Genomic DNA, 23,954 nt, shown 5'->3' with positions numbered 1-23,954 from the left:
CATTCTGAGACTGGTTCTAGGCACAAGTTCAGACTTTGCAGTTTGTTCTGAAATACAAAGAAGTTCTTGTTGCAGATTGGAGCTAATCTTACCTGCCAGTGAAAGCTAATCTTACCTGCCAGTGAAAATACCACCTATGTCACATTCATGCATGCATAGAGACAATTTCAGAACAAGGTGATAGAAGGGTGAGAGACTTTTTATAAGATTTAGAACTGAAAGCCTTTCCAATGAAGCTCTAAATTTAATTAAACATTTTCAAATACAAGTGTTAATTTCTGTCAATAGACTGTCACTTAGCTTCGGCCAACTACACCTGAAACCTGAGTAATTAGGGAAGTCACTTCTAAAACATATTGTTGAAGGGATAATAAATTACAGACCATCATGTCACACATGAAACCCTCCTATTCAGTCCTGAATGACACTATTACAATACCAACTTGGTCATTTGACCACTTGTTATTTGATTGTCACCCCACCCACTGTGTTCACACAGTGCAAACTGCACTCAGAGAAAAGAGTGTTACAATGCCAGAAAGAAAGTGTTATATCATGCCAACTTCTATGTGAGAAAGTTGATTTCATCCCTTAGAAGTTGTAGGATACCAATTCAAGTTGGATTTTTGTGTGTGTTTTTGTAACAATCTATATTAGCAAGTTTATGCTCATAACAAATAATATACATTGATCAATGGATTGTTCAGATCTGTACAAGAGGAACATGATGGCCCCAGATACCTCATCTGGGTTTCACAGCTAAAACAAAAATCTGGTCATCTTTTCGAACAAGAACATTTTGAAAGTTCTCATCACTACATATAACTTAACGAAGTCCAATTCTGGTCAGCCACATTTTTTTATGAACAATTTGACAGAATAATCACAAAAGCTAACACTCAGCACTTTGTGCTCAGGTGAGCTAAAAACCATCATATTTTTGTATGAATCATTTAAAGAAAAATCTGGCAGCAAATACAGATTTTCTGAAATATAAGAATATTTATTGTATTGTCTAGACAAAAACACATCATTTTGCACCGTAAAATGTGCTAGAAAACAACAGAAATTTCATAAATTGTACAGATATTTCTAACTTTTCTACAGAATAGTTTACTTAAAATATAAACATTTCCATAAAAGGAAACATCTATGATTCACTTTATTGGGCATGGTTAGAAATCAAAATTTCTATCATGTAACTAATGCTTTTGCGAGTTTTCTACATATTTTATTGGCAAAATAGGGTATTGTTGTATATAAGAAGTTCTTAAAACATATGGAATCACTTTAAAATTTCTTTCTATTGCAATAACTAACTAAAGATACATAGCCCAAACTTTAGCATCAACCAGGAGATGTGCAGCTTTAAGACATAAATACCGGTTATACAAAATCAAGTACACTTACCAAAATATTTCAAGTAACAAAACAGACAGAATGGCTGGCTTAAAGATGCTAAAATATACCAAAACAGTAAATTGCAATGATTTACAGCGCTTCATAAAACTTAATGTACACTTAAAATGCATAATGCATAACAGGTTCACTTTAAAATGCATACAGAGGAAAAATGTTAATCAGCTGACTTTTTTCACAAAGCACAAAGTTTACAAAACTTTGTAATTGAGTTTCAATACCAAATCAATTTAAAGCACTCAAAATTGAATTAGTGCTATTAAATTGTCAAAATCTAAAAGATAATGTAGTTTTAGTAAAGTATTTTGTAAACCTACATGTCTCTTTATTGAAAAACTTCACATACTGACAATACAGAAATGAAAACGGATTATAACTGAACAGGAATATAGGACGACTGCATTAGAAAGAAGTCATTCAAATGAACAAAAGCTTTACATAAATATTGTATAACGAAAAAAAAATGATCAGGATGAAAAGCAATGCCTGCAATGGTGTTTAAAAAGAAAGTCATACTGAACACAAGCTGTTTAAACTCATTAATAAGTAATTGTGTCATAACTTTCCGAACACTGCAAGTAATAATTTCTAATAATTTACTAGAAATAAAGCAGCTGCTTTTTATAAGTATTCACACCAATTTTTAATCCCCCACCGTGGCGGAGGGATTATAGGAATGGTCTGCGTCTGTCCGTCCGTAACAAAATCGTGTCCTGTCCATATCTCCTAAACCCCTTGAAGGATTTTCATGAAACTTGGGTCAAATGATCACCTCATCAAGACGATGTGCAGAACCCATGAGTCAGCCTTGTCGGTTCAAGGTCAAGGTCACAACTCAAGGTCAAAGGTTTGAGCCTGCCATTTTGTGTCCGCTCTTTATCTCATAAACACTTTGAAGGAATTTTATAATACTTTGGTCAAATGATCACCTCATCAAGACGATGTGCAGAACCCATGAGTCAGCCATGCTGGCTCAAGGTCAAGGTCACAACTTAGGGTCAAAGGTTTTGAGCCTTCCATTTTGTGTCCGCTCTGTATCTTCTAAACTCCTTGAAGGATTTTCATGAAACTTGGGTAAAATGATCACCTCATCAAGACGATGTGCAGAACCCATGGGTCAGCCTTGTCGGCTCAAGGTCAAGGTCACAACTCAAGGTCAAAGGTTTGAGCCTTCTGTTTTGTGTCTGCTCTTTATCTCCTAAACCCCTTGAAGGAATTTTATCAAACTTGGTTCAAATGATCACCTCATGAAGACGATGTGCAGAACCCATGAGTCAGTCATGCCAGCTCAAGGTCAAGGTCACAACTTAGGGTCAAAGGTTTGAGCATTCCATTTTGTGTCCGCTCTATATCTCCCTAAACTCCTTGAAGGATTTTCATCAAACTTGGGTCAAACGATTACCTCATCAAGGCGATGTGCAGAACTTATGAGTCAGCCATGTCGGCTCAAGGTCAAGGTCACAACTGCAGGTCAAAGGTTTGAGCCTTCCATTTCGTGTCCGCTCTATATCTCCTAAACCCCTTAAGGAATTTTATAAAACTTGGGTAAAATGATTACCTCATCAAAACAATGTGCAGAAATTATGAGTCAACCATGCCAGCTCAAGGTCAAGGTCACAACTCAGGGTCGAAGGTTTGAGCCTTCCATTTTGTGTCCACTCTGTATCTCCTTAACCCCTTGAAGGATTTTCATCAAACTTTGGTCAAATGATCACCTCATCAAGAACTCATGAATCAGCCATATCAACTCAAGGTCAAGGTCACAACTGAAGGTCAAAGGTTTCAGCTCTGTATCTCCTAAACCCCTTGAAGGATTTTCATTAAACTTGGGTCAAATGATCACCTCATCAAGACGTTGTGCAGAATTCACGAGTCAGCCATGTAAGTTCAAGGTCAAGGTCACAGCTAAAATCAAAGGTTTATCCTTTCACTATCCATAGCAGTGGCAGGGGCATTTAGCTGTCTTTCAGACTGCCTTGTTTATTTAGTAATTAGCTCTGCACATATAAGACTTGCCAGCACTACAGTCTTAGTAAGTCAAACACTGGTATACTGTCAAATGAGATCTTTTCACTATGTTAAAATTTAACTATTTTTATATGCCCGAAGGGACATATTATGATGTTGGTGTCTGTCTGTCCGTTAGCAATTTCGTGTCCGCTCTGTAACTCTTGAACCCTTGAAGGATTTCAAGGAAACTTTATACAAATGTTCACCACACCGAGACGATGTGCAGAGCGCATGTTCTGGATGTCTCGCTTCAAGGTCAAGGTCACACTTAGGAGTCAAAGGTCATATCAGTTTGTTTCGTGTCCGCTCTGTAACTCTTGAACCCCTTGCAGGATTTCAAAGAAACTTGACACAAATGTTCACCACACCAAGACGACGTGCAGAGCGCATGTTCCGGATGACTTGCTTCAAGGTCAAGGTCACACTTAGGGGTCAAAAGTCATATCAGTTTGTTTCGTGTCCGCTCTGTAACTCTTAAACTGCTGGAAGGATTTCAAAGAAACTTGGCAGAAATGTTCACCACATTGTAACAATGTGCAGAGCGCATGTTCCGGATGACTCGCTTCAAGGTCAAGGTCACACTTAAGGGTCAAAGGTCATATATGACTTTGCTTTGTGTATATTGCTCTGCATTGCAGTGCTCTTGTTTTTATTTGGCAGATCTCTTTTTTGTACTTACAATAATTTTTTTTTTGAATTACTTCCCTTTTATGTTACTATAAATAGCTTACTTTTAAACTTTTTTATTATTGGCCGTAGGAAAAAACCGAGACCACTTTTCTGTGGTACAACATCGATGGTACCTCGCATTTTAAGGTGTACTTTTACATACCTGTACCTGATAAGGATTTTTTTGTAGACTTTGAATATTTTTTTTGTGGACTTAGATTTGTTTTTTGAAGTTTTCCTTTTGTTGTTCCAGTCCTTTGGGGCTACAACAGTCAAGTTCTTTAAATTTTGCTCCCATCCTATGATGTAAGCCTTTGGGCATATATTGCCCCGTTTGGCGGTGCTCTTGTTGAACTTGAAATGCTTAACGTGGTAGAATATTGTCGATATAATACCAGCCTTCTAGAGAATAACAGCAAAAATAGTTCCCTCATAAATATATTGTTTTTGAGATAATATGAATATTTTACATATTTCACAAAGCAAAATTTAGTGTGTCTAGCATTTGTTACCTGTTGCTGTTTGGCAAAAATATTTCACTTAAGTTAATATGGTAGTTAGCTGACGTAACTGTGCAGACTGTTTTGTTATGGTAACGACTTGTTCTCAACAAGTTACTGACAACTTCTCCATAGGATTCAAAGGTGGAGGATGACTGACTTCAGACACATCAAATCATACGTAAGTTACCTGCTGGAGCCATATGTAATATGTTGTAAATGACCCACATTATAATTGTTTAGTAATTTTTTCTCATTTTGAGCTGCACCATCTTGATTGGTAATTATAGTCTCATAAACATAATTTTACAAAATATAAATCACTTAAATTTTGAAACAAAACACCTGTCAACAATTTTTTCGTTTGAGTTGGTAATAAATTGATCAAAAGAGTGCATCCACTAGATGATGAACCTATTCCATATTCCATAAATTTTTGTTTCTTTTGTAACACAGTATGTTTTATCATTTAAATCATGCCTATGGAAACTTTAAAACATAAATCATTTGTTGTCAGATAAAAGTTTTAATAAAATGACTCAAAATGAAGAGAGCAAAAAGGTCCATTTTTTGTCCACATGAGCTAAACATAAGTACACTGTAAACATAATTAGGTCTTTGTCTTTCTGTGTAAGTCAAATTAACATTTTTACAAAAATTACATAAATTTTCAAACGTTTCTCCTTTTATAGTCAGGAATTAGTGACGTTTAAAAAAAAAACGAAATGTTTTTTTTTTAAACATGAACTTAGAGGAGGGATATTTAAACAGGTGGCCCTCAAATACATATCAACTAATGTCAACACAGGTCCTCTACATGGCCTTTAATGTCAAAACCTAAATAGATATTTTTAGATATACAATGAAATTCAATGTTTAATTAATTAAATATTCACCAAAAACTAAAATGCTGTATAATGAAAGTACTGTATCAAAGAAATTATTAAAAGTGATTCTAAATTAAAAATTTAAATACATTTTAAGTGAAACATGTTTAACTGAAAAAATGCTTTCATGACGTCTTTCGTTTAAGGGCATAAAACAATAAAACTATGCATGGTGATGTTAATAGCTTTAAATGTAATTTCTCATTTTTAACAAGCCATCTTCTTTTTTAAAGAAATATTTTGGTGTGAGAGTAAAACTGCAGCATACTTAAGTAAAATTATATGCCTTCTTGACAAATGAATGTTTTGAAAGTATGACTCCTATGCATCTACAAAATCCTACAACTAGGGATTTAAATTCAATGTTTCAGCTGGGTTAGGTAATCTTTAGGTAAACTTTGCCATTGGTCCAGTTCTATACTGAGCTCAGAATCAACCAATCAGCAGCTGGTGTTTTGGGACTGGTATTCAAACAACAGCTCGATAACCTTGGATCAAGTATGCATGTTCTCATTTTCTTAAACCACTCTCATAAATCCTATTTTAGTATTATCATATGACAGCATCATCATAAAAATTTTACCCCAGTTAACAAGTAAACAGCTTTTAGACAGAATTTACTGGTGAACTCGCTTTCAAACAGCCTTTAGATTAATTATCTATTTAAAGTTCGAGACATAAAACATTTTTTTCTTTCCAAAAGCACCTGTCACAAATGACCAATCAAAAAGCAGATAACAAAAGCTCTTTTCAAAATTTGAAATAATGTGTTTTGAATGTGATGCTGACGTATAGCAAGGCTATGAAGATTGTATCATAGGAAACTAAAGTACAGTTTTAAAGTTATTAGTCCTATATGAGCAATAAAATGTTGGTATCAAATCACTTTTTCTTGGTACTAGCTGGTACCATCAATATTGCACACGCATGTCTGCGTACAACTCCATTTAGATATTGCTTTAGAATAAAACTGTGAAATAATTAATATATATGAACTTCACTGACATGGAAAAAAATCTTCAATTTGTACCAATCCAGATAAGGTCTCCCCTCTCAATACAAAGGCAACAAGTTTAAATCCTACTTTGATCATGAAAGAGACTTCAGTCTCCTTTGGACTTTTTCAAATGTCAGACCTTTTAGCTTTCTCTGCAATAACAATTTGGTTATTAAATGCTGTTTTTCAGTAGAATGGCATAACCTATCCCCTGTTTCTGGATACTGTACCAGTACTAACGAATGGCGTAAGTCCGCGTAACCTATCCCCTGTTTCTGGATACTGTACCAGTACTAACTTTTTCTCTGCAAGTAACTGACAACTTCCCCACATGGATCAGTGGTTAAGCTTCATTCAACCATCACATAGAAAATATGTCTTGCCTGTAATGTTCAATACATTTGATATCAAGATTTGACTGTAAGGTGACTATAGAAGCTTAACATTCCCGTTAAAAAATGAAACATAAAAAATTCGAGACAAAATTATGTACCACATTAACAAATCCAAAACCAAAATGAAAACAAGCAAATTCGATGAATTGGAATCCCCCGCCGAAAGGGTCAGAGTTGAGGAACGGCAAAAAAATATATCCAGCAAAAAGTTAAGAATGTTACCAAGAAGCAAATAATTTCATTAGTCAAAATCAAATTAAAAGAAAATGAATGGTTTGTTTGGGTGGGGCTGGGGGGGGGGGGGGGGGTGAGGACACAACAGTTTACATTTTGATTATAAATATTGATAGAAAATGAAAAATGAAAAAAAAAAAAAAAAAAAATGGTGGGGGGTGGGTGGGTGGGGTGGGGGGGGGACCAAGGTAAGGTGGTGACCAGGTGTAGGTACACAACATCACATGTTTATAATAAATGTTCATGGAAAAGAATGAAAGAAGTTTAATGAAATTCTTCCAATTGGTTGGTTTGTTATGTACAGATCTGTGGATTTTTAAACAATTAAAGGGCAATAACTATATGGAAAATTGACCAATCGAAAAAAACCTTGAAGGGCATCGTCGCAGTATCTTGGTTCATGTCTGTTTCAAGTTTGATGAAATTCTACCTGCTAGTTACTGAGAAATGGCTGCAGACGGACATTTTTCATTAAATCAAGGGCAATAACTCTGACGGAAACTGACCTATCAAAAAAAAAAAAACTTGACGGGCATCAGCACAGTATCTTGGTTCATGTCTACTTCAAATTTGATGAAATTCTACCTGTTAGTTACTGAGAAATAGCTGCAGACGGACATTTTTTATTAAATCAAGGGCAATAACTCTGAGGGAAATTGACCAATCAAAAAAAAAACTTGACGGGCATCATCGCAGTATGTTGGTTCATGTTTATTTCAAGTTTCATGAAATTCTACCAAGTAGTTACTGAGAAATGGCTGCGGACGGACGGACGGACGGACTGACGGACGGACTGACGGACGGACAACGCCATTTCAATACCCCCCTCCCGATTTCATCGGCGGGGGATAACAAACACCAAGTATTATGTCACCAGTTGTTAGACCTAAGATCTTATCAAGGATGTATTAATTCGGTCCGCACTCTTAAAAGTAAATTTAAAAGAAGGAAAAGTGGCTCTGTGACACATGCCATAATAATCGCAGCGCAATGAATGACTGACCTTTATAAAACAGCACACTTCTAAACAGTCATGCAATATTTCGTTTAAGGATCTCCGACCATGAATGGGTGGTCTTGTTTCTGTCTCATATAAGTACACTCTAATTAAATAAAAAAAAATCATCTTACTACTAAAGACACTGGATACAAGAAGGCCACCACAATTTTAAGCTTTGTTTATTGTGAAACTCAGATCTGGTGACCAACTGACAAATTATTCTGCATTTTGGACTTCAGTTTATTACAATGGAGACTAAAGTTTTTTCATGTTAATGTGTAACTTTTTATTTAGAATGCATGACATTATTTCATTGTACATCGTTCATTCAGAGAAAATGCACAAGTAGCAGATTATTATCTTAGTATACTCATGTATCTAGAAAATACTCAACAGTTTTGCAGTAAAGATATTGCACAACTTTAAAACCTTTTGAAGTGTTCTCTGAATGATTTGAGATGAAAGGCACCTTGGCAGTTGGGAAAGATTTGTCAAAGAAAATATTTTGCCTTTTAATATTGCTGTGTCATGTTGAATTCTCAAGAGAAACAAAAATGACATTTTAAGTTCTCAAAGATCAACAATTTTACAAAACTAAAATGTGAAAAATGAAAATTTTAAGTGTATATTAAAATCAGTTGTTACCATTCCTTTCTGTTATTAAAATCAATATTTTGAAAAAATTTTATCAGGCTAATCCTTGAAACTTGTCTTACAGTCTGATAAGTCGTAATTAATACTTCAAGTCAATTATAAATTGAAAATTAATGTCATACAATTTTTGAAAAGTTAAATTATCATCCCTGTAGAAATCTATTCAGTATTCTAATGTATCGTTTAAATTTTGAAAATGGTTACTGAAGCATCGCATGACCTTCATTTGAGAATGTGGACGTATCTACGCTTTTGAAAAATGAGAAATGACGGATGAAATATATTTTCGAACTTGGTCAAAGATCTGATAACCATATAAAGGAGCAAACCTTTTATAACCGATAAGTCGGCAGACGTCTCTAATATGTATTTCCAACCATTTAAAACAGATTTTTTTGGATAATAAGTTTATTTTCCGACAGAAATTTGACAGTGAATGTATTATGATTCAGATTAATAAAAAATTTATATTTAAAAATTTTTCCAGCATAATACACGTCTGTGTTTAATTTAACACCCTGATAATAAACACCAGATATATACCGCAAAATGTAACGGGCTGTACAATATTAGAATAATGTGGCGACTAGTCAGTAAATACAAACATGGAGAATATACAGCTACCATTGTATTCCTGTATTTGCCCAAAATGGAAGGTCGACAAATATAATTCACTACAAATACAGACCTCTTTGTCGCTGTGTTTATCAAACATGGAAAATCAAATATTAGATAATTAACTTCAATGTAAATATGATGTTCATACTGCAGTCATTAGTTCTATTTGACATTATGTCCCGACTTAATTTTGTTTAAAATAAGAAAACTGCTAAATCACTCAATATAGTCCATTAAAATGTAAAGGAATGAATTAATTTTAGGAAAAAAAAAACACCTCTGATAGATAAAATGTTAGAAGTACAAAATAGAGCTGTAATAATTGGATATTATATATTTCCATATGGCATCGGAGTATTTGGAAAAGAAGGAAAAATAATAACAGGAAATGTTATATGAATTTTAACTGATTAAGTCACCTTTTATGAAAATATAGTACTTTAATAATAGATAATAGAAAATGTCAACTCATTTTTACAAATTAATTTAATTATGCAATGATTGAACCTTAAATTGTGCAAATGATCAATTAAAGAGAAAAAGTGCAATTTAAGAGGAAAAGTTAAACACAAAATCGAAGTATTTTACTATTATTTATTCAAGACTACTACAATTGGATTGGAATCCGCTATTCCCACGACTGATGAAGACATAAAAATTTCCGTTATAGCCAATAATTGTTACAAACTTTCAGATATTCTTTGTTCATTACAAACGATTATACTACAAATCACGCATCACCTGAGCCGATGTCTTTAAAGTGATCGCTGTTCGGGAAGCCCTAATTTTACACCTGAATCTCCAGCTCAATGAGACGTAAAATTTGAAAATACAAGTTACGCACAGAAAAATAATGTTTCATATAGCTCTAGAATATCAATATTCGATATTCTATCTTTAAATACGCCTTTCCATTAGCATGTAAAAAGCTTTTTTTATCGTTTTGTTTGATTCATAACCGACTAAATTTAGACATTGCATATCATATTAACTTAAAATACATATAATTAAAAATATATCAACATATAAAAATGTATATTAAGCTGTAAAATAAATTAGCCTGCTGCTGTCACTTACTGAAGTTGCGCTTACGGAATCACACTTTTATAATCCTATAAAAGATGCTTTATAAGCATGAAATGGCTGTAACAATTATTGACCAGGTAAAAGAAATGTTTCCATGGTAATATCAATTTCTTTCTTCAATGGGCGTCCCCAAGTATAGCAGCCATATTAGGAAGAAATCTGACTAATTAGAGACATCTTACTGTCTGACAGTTCCGCTAGAATTTAAACACCATTATTGTGTTCCTATTACAAATCAATAACATAATCTCCGACTTAAAAATATCAAGTAACATATGATTAAAAACAAGTGTGTCTCAAAACATGGGCAACATAAAAATGCAACTGAGGCCACATTTTTTTTTAATATAAGGCATTTAAAAAAAAACTAGTTTACAGTCCTTTGTTAAACAAAATTTTCTTAAAACAATATAATTATATGAAAGAACTGCTGCTTTGGTATAACTTATTGACAAATGATTTTTAAAATACGATCTTGTGAAGTCAAAACTCTTCTTCTGAAATGTTAAAAGCTATTACACTTCTTTTGAATCATAAACGGAATGCTCATACTCCAAGTTTGGGGTTAATCCTTTAAGAACTGTATAACACTTTCATTATTTGCAGATTCAAAAACTTGACCTGACATCAATTCTCAAAAATATGTGTTAACATTATTTCTGTTTGTAAAACAGATGTCATGTGTTATATGTAATGAGAAGCTTTAAGAAAAGCTTGAGATATAAAGTATCAGAGCTTGTATGTCAAATAGATGACCGTGTTCTTTTCGTTCTTTTCTTTACATATGTTCATACTTGCTGTTTCTAACTTCTTAAGGCATTGAACTGAAAGTAGGTCTATTTTAAGTTAAAGTGTGTAGGCTTTTTTTTCGATCTGTTTGTTAATTACGCAGGATTATAAATTTGTCTCGGTATAAGTGGTGATCAAAACAACTCATTGAACTATCAATAGTATGATGACACATTAGAAAGATAGATTACACACCAAGTTTAGCTGCGTGAGACACCTCGATAGATAAGTTATCAATACGTCCCTATCTATATGTTATAAACAAATATGTAACAGGAGGCTATAACAGGTACGCTGGAAGGTTTTTCACAATTTTAAGCCAATTTCATACAATTTAGTTAAATAGGTCTTTATTATTCTGACTAAGCTTGCTAGACATAGCAATTTTCTGAAATTTAAGAATTATCAATTTAGTTTAAGACTCCTTTTTATATTGCAATAGCAGCATCTGATCTCCAAACACAGTAGTCATTTAAAAGAATGGCAATACAACATGTCTAGACCAGTAAATAATCAACTTAAAATAACATCAGTATAATATCTAAACATCAATTTCGGAAGGGGAATAACGAAAAATCAATGAAGATTAATTAACACTCTTTGCTTAGGAAGTATAAGGATATTTATAATTACCTATAGTAACACTCTTTGATTAGAAAGTAAGGATATTTATAATTACCTATAGTAACAACCAGTAAGATACATCCATGGCTAACAGGAAATGAATGACCTTGCTACACAAACATGTACATGATAATTATTTGTATCACACCTTCACACAAAAATCAAGGGAATTATTAAATTAATATTCATACTAAAGAAGAAAATAAGTAAAATCTTAAAATCTAAGACCTAATATGTTTGCAATTATCAAAATAAGGAAAGAAACAAAAAAGATACAGCAACACATAAAGAAGGATGTTGCCATCTTAAAATAACACAATTTGTCACCAGTTGACACAAGGGTAAACAAAATGTCATTCAAAAAATAGAATGTTATCTTGTCTTACAGACTTCAGAATGAAACAATCAAGCACATACATCAAGATATGACAATGTTTTTACATAATGACAGATTGACAATAAACTGAAATAATCAGGGGGTAATCAGGGCAGCAGATCACCTGTCAATTATTCAGATATCAGACCACTGTAACATCAATATTGCACATCAAAAAAAAGAGACAAAAACAATGGATGTGAGTTTAATGATCTGCTGAACAATTTTTAAATCATTACAGGTTAAATAAATTAAGCACTGTTTTAAAGTTGGAAATCTGTTCTTGCAAGTTTTTAAAAATCTTAGTGGGAAATTTGTTCTTGCAAGTAACAGAGACAGATTTGTTGGTGATAAATTTGCTCTTGCAAGTTACCGAGTGACTGATTTGTTTTTTTCAAGTTACTGAATGACAGCTTTGTACTGCAAGTTACAGAGTGACAGATTTGTTCCTGCAAGTAACTAAGTGACATATTTGTTCCTGCAAGTTACAGCATGACAGATTTGCTCTTGCAAGTTACTGAGTAGCAGATTTTTTCCTGCAAGTTACAGCATGACACATTTCCTCTTGCAAGTTACTGAGTATCAGATTTGTTCCTGCAAGTTACAGCATGACAGGTTTGTTCTTGCAAGTTACTGAGTAGCAGATTTGTTCCTGCAAGTTACAGCATAACAGATTTGCTCTTGCAAGTTGCTGAGTAGCAGATTTGTTCCTGCAAGTTACAGCATGACAGATTTGTTCTTGCAAGTTACAGCATGACAGATTTGCTCTTGCAAGTTACTGAGTAGCAGATTTGTTCCTGCAAGTTACAGCATGACAGGTTTGTTCTTGCAAGTTACTGAGTAGCAAATTTGTTCCTGCAAGTAACAGCATGACAGATTTGCTCTTGCAAGTTACTGAGTAGCAGATTTGTTCCTGCAAGTTACAGCATGACAGATTTGTTCTTGCAAGTTACAGCATGACAGATTTGCTCTTGCAAGTTACTGAGTAGTAGATTTGTTCCTGCAAGTTACAGCATGACACATTTGCTCTTGCAAGTTACTGAGTAGCAGATTTGTTCCTGCAAGTTACAGAGTTACAGATTTATTCCTGCAAGTTACTGAGTAGCAGACTTGTTCCTGCAAGTTACAGCATGACAGATTTGCTCTTGCAGGTTACTGAGTAGCAGATTTGTTCCTGCAAATTACAGCATGACAGATTTGTTCCTGCAAGTTACAGCATGACAGATTTGTTCCTGCAAGTTACAGAGTGACAGATTTTTCTTGCAAGTTACAGCATGACAGATTTGTTCCTGCAAGTTACAGAGTGACAAATTTTTCTTGCAAGTTACAGCATGACAGATTTGTTCCTGCAAGTTACAGAGTGACAAATTTGTTCTTGCAAGTTACAGTATGACAGATTTGTTCCTGCAAGTTACTGAGTGACAGGTTTGCTCTTGAAAGTTACAGAGTGACAGACCTGTTCTTGCAAGTAACAGAGTGTGAACTTTGTTCTTGCAAGTAAACTGAGTGTCAGATTTGCTCTTGAAAGTTACAAAGTGACAGATTTATTCTTGCAAATGTCAGAGTAACAGATTTGTTCTTGCAAGTAACAGATTTTCTCTTGCAAGTTACTGAGTGTCAGATTCGTTCATGCAAGTCTTTTAATTACAAATTTGTTTTTGCAAGTTACTCAGTGACAGGCTGCTGAGTGACAAATTCTCTGCTTGAACAGAGGTTGAGAATGATTTCAGTCCACCTTTGCCTCCTGAACTAAGTTTAGACATCTTGGTTGGTTTCTTATATTAGTCTCCTCTTTAGCTTACAAGTTTAAAGTTGACCAAACGACCAGGCACTGTGGTCATACCTCCCTCAAGGAAAGGTGACATGACCGTTGTTCATACTAAACCTGTACTAACACAATTACGTAACAAGGTGACAGGTGAGACAGGTTTAAGTGATGGCCTGCATATATAGATACACTCTGACAAGGTCCAACACTTATCACAAATTTCCTGAAACACTTCAGTTCTGCTGTAATAATTGATTATATTGTCCAAACAGTGCAACCTTATCTGATATGGTGACCTTCTGATGGACAAATTATGGTATTACAATAGATAACATCATAATCATTCTGTTTTAGTGATCAAAACTCATGGTTTTAAAGGCACAGTATGTGATAATTCAAACATGTGCAGCACAAACTTGATATGCAAAAGAATTTTCAAACAAATTCAGAATTCAATTTCTAGCTCACTTTAAATAACAATCAACTTAAAGTCTATGACATACAATTCTTTTATTTCAAACCTCATCATGCTTTGTAATGCAAAAAATATTTGAATAGCAGATGTGTCCAAATACGGAAGATAGAACTGTACAGCTTTTATTTACAAGACACACCAATATACGAAACTAAGACAAGTCATGTGGCCTAAAACTATCAAAATTAAAAGATACGTCACCTTGATATTGTAACCCTATCGATTTTATGTTACAGAATTATAGATTTTCTTTTATTTCCCCCTCATCCCCACGCATCATCTAGGTATTATGTTTTGTCACACAATGGAATGAGAATGCCATGCAAAGCCACAACAACCTCGTTTAACATCTAAATGTTGTAAGCAAAACTGAAATCAATACATACATTAACTTAAGCCGATCTTTTCACTAATCAGACTGTTAGTAGGTACAAAACAGTTGCTTTATTGAAATAAACATCAATGGTTCAGTTTATGAGTTTAAGCATTGCCCTAATTATTAACTCGAACACAAAAACCTTTCCAAAACCAGGAACATCAACATTTAACAACAAGAATGGTAAAACAACACTACTCACATATATGGACCAAAAGATAATAGAATGAGAGAAATGAGGCAAGTGTTGAATACAATAATTGTAAACTGTTATCTAAAAAGCAAAATGCAATTCACTGAAGACTGAAATAAAGAACTAGATTTAAGCAGCAAAAACAAAATGACAGGTAGATTAAAGTATATGAATTATAAGGGGCTAAAGCAAAGACAGATAGAGACAAACAGTAGAAACAAGACTGGTAAAGTAAACATACTACTCAAGTCTGCAAAGAGGGAAATATATTTCAAAAAGAAAATACCACAAGTGCAAATAAAGCGGCAATGACTGACATGAACTAATGGGTGAATCAAAAGAAAATCGAGTTTCGAGGAGGCCGTGGTACAGAGCTGTATGTAGCAAAGCAAAACATGAAACTAATACCGTCTTCAAGGTACAGGTAAAAGTGAAAAGTAAGTCCATTAAGAGGTTAAGAGTTAGAATAGAATAGCAAAGATAGGGGAAGAAATACAACAAAGTACATCAGCAATGAAACCACCTGCATATCAACTGACCAAAATCTAATGCTGAAGAGAAATAGTGCTGTGGATGATTTACAAACAGAATAAAGACTGAAATCCCCAAGTGCAAGAGTTGACACTGAAGGAAAAGAACTTGTTTATAATCTGTTTTAATTATATCTTGTGTAGACTTGATGTTTCATTTCAAGTTCATTTCAAGTTGGAATAACACATGTGATAAATCACAGAAACAATCAAGGAGACAATATCTGATATGAATAAATAAGCATTTTTATAAAAAGTAATAAAATGTCCTTTCATTGTTATCAGCTAATATTGATAGTTTGGCGACATCTTGGTTCAGGTATGTACAATAAATCCTCAATTGATGAATCCTGGTATATTCATGTCACACACACCGTTATATTTGCTGAAGAAACGACACCAATCGAATCAAAAATAGAGATTTCCGTATCAACTTGTGAAGCCCAACAAGAATAGATTTCATACATTAGAGCTGCAGGTATCATAGCTGTTATTGATTTAATCAAATAATATTTCTATATATTTGCATTTGGAAAACGATATCTTTTTAATTATAATACCTGTAGAAAGCACACATACAATAGGTTGTATAATAGCTTCTGATAAAAAATAATAATTGGCCACACGTCTGTCTTGTTTGCACAGAATTTATGATTTCTGGGTAGCATTAATAGGACTGAACCAGACACAATGTTATAAATATTGAACATATATAATATTTATTTATTTGGGTTTTACGGCGCACCAATACAGTATAGGTTATATGGCACCAAACAGGATTACAAATTTTGGTTCCACATCTCATTTACATCGAAATAAAAACATGAGGTATGGAATCAAAATAAATATAAAATATATGTGTACCAGTTGTGCAAAAATAATGAAATTAATGAACACAAAAAAGTATAAGTCATTCATGTCCAGTGAAATTCTTTAAAACAAACATTTCAAAATTTTGTACAAAACATTTTCAGACTGGTTGAATAACTGCGAAGCAGTCTGTTGCAATTGCCATGCCATTTATCAGAATGGAAGTTAAAAGATGCAAGTGTATCTCGAAAAAAACACAATACATATGTTGGCTCAATTTTCTACTTTTATTAATAATCCTAATATCTAATAATGTAACTGTAAGAGGGTTGTCACTCGGGTTTGATAGTTTTCACAAAGTTGAAAAAAGTAAGTTAAGTCATAGAATTTATATAAATTTCTACCTAGTTTTCAAGTAAATATCTCAAGAAATTCCTATAAAAATGACAAATTCTCATCTTGTCTTTTAATATAAAGTAACAGATTCCTTACACCAAAATACCAAAACCACAGTATGGTTATTCCAAATACATAAAGACCGAGAGGCAAACCAGCATTAAACGTAAAATGAGCCGTGCCATGGGAAAACCAACATAGTGGGTTTGCGACCAGCATGGATCCAGACCAGCCTGCGCATCCGCGCAGTCTGGTCAGGCTCCATGCTGTTCGCTTTTAAAGCCTATTGAAATTGGAGAAACTGTCAGCGAACAGCATGGATCCTGACCAGACTGCGCGGATGCGCAGGCTGGTCTGGATCCATGCTGGTCGCAAACCCACTTAGTTGGTTTTCCCATGGCACGGCTCAAATGCTTTTTCCCCTGGTGATCCGAATTTCCTAAAATTGAAGAAATGGAATTCTACAACTTTAATGGACATGTGAAAGAACAAATAAAAAAAGAAACCCCCATGATCATATGCATTCTGTATATTTCCTGAAAATTTTACCATGATGGGAATAAATATCAAAATATAATCTCATTTCATTGTTAAAAACCTTCCTAATAATTCTTCTGCCTGTGTTCCAATCTATGCATAGTATTATTCTATTCTATTTAAGATAAGGAAGTCCTTTTTTATTTAAACTGGTGACTCATTTTCTGTCAAAGATTATCATGAACATCTTTCAAGAACACCACTATCTACAAATTGTTTCATCTCTTTATCTACAAATTAGTCACTGACCAGTGTTTCATACTTAATATCAGTCAGATATTAAGTATATGCCCATGACCTGGATTTTAATTTTAATGTTTACAACAGATAAATTGCAATTTTGTAATCAAAATGTTCCAATAAATAACCATCCTTATACATGTGTAGATAATCAACAATTTTTGAATATAAAGAATGCATTTCAAGTTGCTCATCATTATGTCTGCTAAATAATAAAGATAATTATAAATTATTTTCACATTATGCTTAACTCTGACTTACATGGTAAAAAATAAGACTACTATTATCAGTGATATTAAAGTTATGAGAGGACAACGGGTAATTCCCTCGTCGGACAGGATGCCCGTGTAGGGGTGTGGGGATGGGGGGATTGTAAAGTCAAGGTAAATAATGGGAGGTGGGTGGGGGCTTCAACATCTTTATTTTCTGACCACATACTTAACTCGCCTCTAATAACAATACCTTATCAATTTTTTCAAATTTTAAATCTCATTATAAAGACACTTCAATTTCTAACTTACAGTCTATTCCAAACAATATTTACAAAAAAAAAAAAAAAAACACTGGCAATAACATGTAACTTGAAAGCCTCATTTGTAATTAAATTACAAATATTTCTGCTAATTGAATATCATCAAATTAAATTGATCTTACCTTAAATAGTAATTTAATCCAATAAAAATTTAAGCTGGCACAACCACTAAATGTGATTCATACATCCATGAAATACGCCAATCTATTTCAAATTCTCACAAGGTTAATTTTCCAACTCTTTTATGAACAGAAAATTATACGGTAATATACCTTATTCATATACGAACACACTATAAGTATACTGGAAAACTGACCTTACACGCTATAGTAAATAAATTAATAGTAGCCACTCCATAAAACTACCTCTGATGGATTAAATTCGCAAAAATAACCATCCATATAACGTTTGTCACTTTTATATAAAAAAATCTGTTATTAAACAGTGTTTTGATTAAAAGACTTCTAATGGGAAATATATCACTTTAAATTTCTTAAATCTAATTAATTAAACATAAAATAATCCATTAATTTGTACGTAACAGCAATTAACACCATATAGAGTCAAAATGTACGATAACTGATGTAGTATACAGGTAGGATACTACCTGAAGTGTATTTACAAGGCAAGCAATGGTAGAACGGAAAATAGACCCAATGATTGACAAGCTAATGTAGGCAAGCTCCGCCTTCCTCAAGTAGTTCTCTGATCCGTCATATCAATATAACAAATGAAGACAAAGTGGGAAAATAACACTGGTACCAAATGTAATGAAAATTTAACTTATAACACAACAGTACTAAGCATAGCATATCATATAACAGAAAATAAATAAAATTAACTAATTGATTAACACTATTTTAAAATATTATAAGATTTCAGCACTTGCTAAACATGTCAGTGCTCTGTTGTTTTTTTTTAATGTAAAAATGTACAAATTTTTATTTTTCTTCTCTTTACCTTTTCCCAGTTCATTTTTATTTTACCAACGCAGGTAAAATGTTTGTATTTTTCTCCTTTGCATATTGAAATAGATAAACTTGAATTTCAAAATTTATGAAGATACAAAAACCTGTAAACTATGACTCATTATAAAGAAGATTTTGTTTATTAAAATTTTAAAATATGAAATGCACATATTTTACTCTACAATCTCTTCTTATTTTCTGCTGCATACAATATCTAAGGGCGTAATACTCAAAAAAGGATGATTTTAGTGATATATTCCATTTCTTTTCCTGTTTTTCATCAACTCCTTGAAATCATTACCATTTGTGCCGATAACAATTTTGATAAAAACTGTAAATTTCAAAGACTTATCTATCACTCCCCATAGCAACAGTAGCAAAATATAATCTATAAAACATTCTTATCTCCATACTAGTGTACATTTCAGGTGCTAAAAACCCAGTGCCACTGCAGGAGGCATAAAACCATGCACTGATAAATTCTCAGAAAGTTTGGTTTTTGTCAAGATTTTCCACAGACACTCTTATCGCATAGAATTTCAAGCTTAAACAATTCATAAGAGAACCTTTTTGTAACAAAATATCAAAAATATGTCTTAACTGTACAAAATATCAAAAATATGTCTAAACTGTAAGTTATATAATGCACAATTTGAAATTTATTTTCAACATTTTATCAAAGAATGCAGCATAATGTCAAGCATTTACTTTGTTCATGAATCTCCCAAAATGCATGTTGGTATTTTCTTGGTTCTGATTCATAACAATATCTGATCACTTCTTGACATCTGAAATATAAAATAGAAATTTAAGCATAAGCAATTAATTGATGCATAAAGTAATCTTGTAACTTTCTCCGCCCAACTCATTTTGACAAGACCTCAACTTGTTATACAGTTTATTACTTCCAAGAATTCCTGAATGCATAGGATTTATACTTATTTTGTTACACACTATTTATTTCAACTTGTTATCAGGTAAGACTCAAAACTTAAGTGAGGTTGCAGGTTTGATCAGCAGAGGGAATTGGCAATGTAACCATAATGGTATGTCTTACGATAATGCTGCTGAAGCAATTTGTTCCTCATCTCAAATTAAAGCAGGGACCCTCACCTCAAATAAATGTAGGGAAGTTGTGCTTAATTTGTGTAGAACAAGTTGTACTTGCTTAATTTATGGAGAACAGGTTATGCTGGTTTGGAATCCAGTTACACTGTTGACTATCTGAACACAACAGCGTGTCACCCAACAACATAAAAAAATTCATCCTTACAAAAAATCTGCAACATATAATTTGGATATTTTTCCTTGCAATTGGACTGGAAAAAATGTATATTTATAAAGGAGGAAGCACAGTTGGTCCCTATGGTCCTCCATTTATAGTATTTAGGCCAAAATAAATTAATAGCTTGATAATCATCCCTGCCCTCCCTCGACTTTACATGCTGCCCAAGACCCTTGTTTAATTACAATAAATTAGGAAGTACTAATAAACAAACAGCTGTATCTATTGTAATTCACAGTTTCATGTGTATTCAAAGTGTTACTGAAAATATTTCGAAAAGACTAATCTTTTACCATGGAATAGACTAATCTTTTACCACGGAATAAGTTAAGTATTCACATAAACATTCTATTAAGGAACATTATCGGTGCTATGAAAACCCCCAAAGGCATTGCTCAGTTTGAAAGCCAAATACATAGTATTTACTTAGTCAGTAGCCCATGTCAAATTTGTTTTTATTTTCGTAAGTAACAGAAGTTAAACCGTTAAAGGTGGACATGACTAAGTACACAAAGTCACAAATCTTGCCGACTTTTTACAGAAACTAGCCCAGAGGTAAGAGCAAAAAATAAACAAATTACAGCAATGTCTTGTTGCTAAATTAAGTCAGACTACAGCCACCTCTGGTAAGATTGTGACCTAGACATTCTTAAAGCAGCATTGTGCTCTGCCTGCACTAATTTAAAGTTAATCACTCTTGTTATCTCCTCATACTAATATGAGATAGCTATCTGACATAAAATGACATCTTAAAAAAAAAAAAAAAAAAAAAAAAGAAATTTATAATAAACTGGATCTATAAAGCGTTTGTAATTTTGCAATGCAATGTTTTCTAGTCTTTTAGGATCAAGGATTTTGTACACAGATACTTAAAAACTGTTAGAGGCCATTAAGTTTCTACCAAGCACCATTTTAATATGAAGATGTAAGTTTTGAGATAAAGTGCATTTTCATTATGAATTGCTTTAAGGTGCTAATGATTTGATATTCTGTGTGTGGGTTGGGGAATGAGCTGGGATTTTATGAAAAGAAATTCTGACTGGATTTGCTTGGAAAAATATCATTTCTGGCAAAAAAAAAAAATTCTTGCTCCAGTTTCATTACTCTAGATTCCTTTCAAAAAAGAATGTCGGTTTCAAATATCAAAATTTTCGCAGGGAAGACCCTTGTACTCTGACCTGCAGGATGGGGTTCTCCATACAAGTCTCCCCCACCCTAGACCCGTAACATTGAAAATGCTCCTACATCCATGGTATACATGCATATATAATACTGTGTATACCCTAGGCATGCAATGCAACCCCTTAAAAATTGGGGAGCATACATTTTTGAGAGACTAAAATTCAGAACTCAGATCATTTCAGAAGAAATTTTCCTGTTAAGTTTCACTAAGTTCCAGCCAAAGGTTACTGAGGAATACTCCAGACAAGAAATGGAACCACAGTATACTATGCTGAATAATCGAAGGGCAATGACTCAGTGAAAAATCATCCTACTGGAACATGCAGGTAATATGGACATTGTGATTGAAGCTTCCTATGAAGTTTCACTAAATTCCAACCAGTGATTGCTGAGGAATACTCCAGACAAGAAATGGTGCTAAAGGATACTAATGTTGAATAATCAGAGAGCAAATTATTATTATAACTCAGTGAAAAATCATCTGACCAGAACCCAAGGATAATATGCACATCTCTTAACAGGGTAGCTTCCTATGAAGTTTTGCTAAATTCCAGTCAGTGGATGCTGAGAAATACTCCAGATAAATTTTACTGGATGGACAGATGCCTGGATGAGTGGTGATTATATGCTTCCCCTCCAAGGAGCACAAAATAATCAAATGGTCTTCGCCTAACTATCAAACAACTTGGCAAGTTTATAAAAACTTCTGAAAGTTACCTGGAACATTTCTAAAACAATGCCCATAGAATTAGTATTCTTACAGTAAAAATTGAAAGGGGCTGAATTAATCACTTTTCAATTAAAATTGTTTGATCCCCAATTAAGATCACTTGGCGTGAAATCTGACTGCCTGACTTTGTATTTTTATTGGTCACAACCAGTCTGTCTATCTGAGGTGACGTTACATCTTCAGGAAACGTGACCCTTGAATGTTTAGAAAGACAAACAAAATTTTTGCCTGTGTCCAAAGTTTTATGCTGGTGGCAATTGCATGTGACAAATTAAATCCAGATTTATGGGGCTGTCTCAAATGAGTGTGCTTGATTAAATGCAGTCTCAATTGGGTGTGCTTGATTTAAATGCAAGGACATAAACAGAGACAAACTCTATTACTGTAAATAAAACTTGAAAGATGTGGCATCTGAGAACTGCCAAACTTTAAATTGAATGCAAGTAAAATGTGTCAAATTCAAATTATAATGGTGACAAAATGGCTATATTTTATGTTGATGTGAACTAATATTTCTTATTTATTGTTATTCTTAAAATATCAACAGTAATTACTATGTGCATATATACCATATTTTCCCATGCTTTAAATATCAACCATACTTTCTGCCAAATGCAATAACCTTGCAAATTTGTTTTTGATGTCTCTCAAATTTTGCTCTCTGCACAAAGCTTTCTGCCATCCTCAAGTTTCTGAAGGCTCAATTGATAACTGAAGCACAAATCTAAAAGTAACAAAAACGTTTCTTTAAAATCTTTAAAATAATAATGTTAAAAAGTTTATATCAAAGACAACTTTTTTTGAATATGGATGATTAACGATGAGTCTCGCTAGACTGAACTAAAATCTTTCTAATTTCTTTTTTTTTCTACTTGTTTTCACTTCTATATTACCAAAAACAGGCTGAACTTAAAAGGATCATGGGCTAATCCTAAAATTCCTGTTGAAACGGAAAGGTGAAAATCTTTTTTCAAAACAGTGGTTTGTAAAGAAATAGCCTTTTCTTCTATAACATATTAGAGCAGTTGATTCAAATATGAGCAGCGTCCAAGCAAAATAATTGGACAAAGGCTTTCAAAATGTAATTCCTTTTCAAAGGCACTCAACCAAACCAGTAAGTCTTTTACCTGCTCATACAAGGTCAATGGTCAAACTGGGGGTCCTCAATTAAATTGTTTTGAAGAAAAAACTAATGTGGAAACAATGTATTTTATCTTTATGTCATTTTCATTTTGTTTGACTGTCCACTCTAACACAGCTACAATACAGGTACCTTAAATCAAATTCATTTAATATAAAAAAAAGGAAAAAACAACAGTTACCTACAATACACTTTGTAAGTATACACTGTATTGAAGCCACTTGGACAACAGACAAAAGGACACTAATATTCAAAATGAAAGTAATCTTCCTGTTTTGGTAACTTTTCAAAGCAATTTCATCTAATAACTGCTGTCAGAAAAATTTTTCACATTGCTTTTTGCTTTTATTACCTACACTTTCTTGTAACCTGTGATATTTGTATGGTACACACTTAACCTTCCCACCAAGGAAATCTGAAGTAAGAGATACTAATTCCACTTAAATTTAAAACTGAATAAAATTTCTTAAATGCTAATTTAAATTACTTTTTCACTGAAATGTGTGAATTAAAATTTGAATTTCAAGAATATG

The 23,954-nt window shown here is 33.3% G+C and overlaps 1 protein-coding gene across 1 annotated transcript in view; it reads right to left on the bottom strand.

Moving 5' to 3' along the window:
• Positions 1 to 18,809, bottom strand: part of LOC123561302 (roundabout homolog 2-like) — a 99,751-nt gene extending 80,942 nt beyond the window's left edge. The window contains exon 1 of the mRNA XM_045353572.2: positions 18,238 to 18,809. The gene's annotated coding sequence lies outside the window, so the exon portion shown is untranslated. The remainder of the gene's footprint in view (positions 1 to 18,237) is intronic.
• Positions 18,810 to 23,954: the final 5,145 nt, after the last annotated feature.

Source organism: Mercenaria mercenaria, chromosome 10, assembly GCF_021730395.1.
Source record: "Mercenaria mercenaria strain notata chromosome 10, MADL_Memer_1, whole genome shotgun sequence".
Taxonomy (NCBI): Eukaryota; Metazoa; Mollusca; class Bivalvia; order Venerida; family Veneridae; genus Mercenaria; species Mercenaria mercenaria.
Note: the sequence above shows the minus strand (reverse complement) of the source record. Positions and strands in the feature narration are given on the sequence as shown.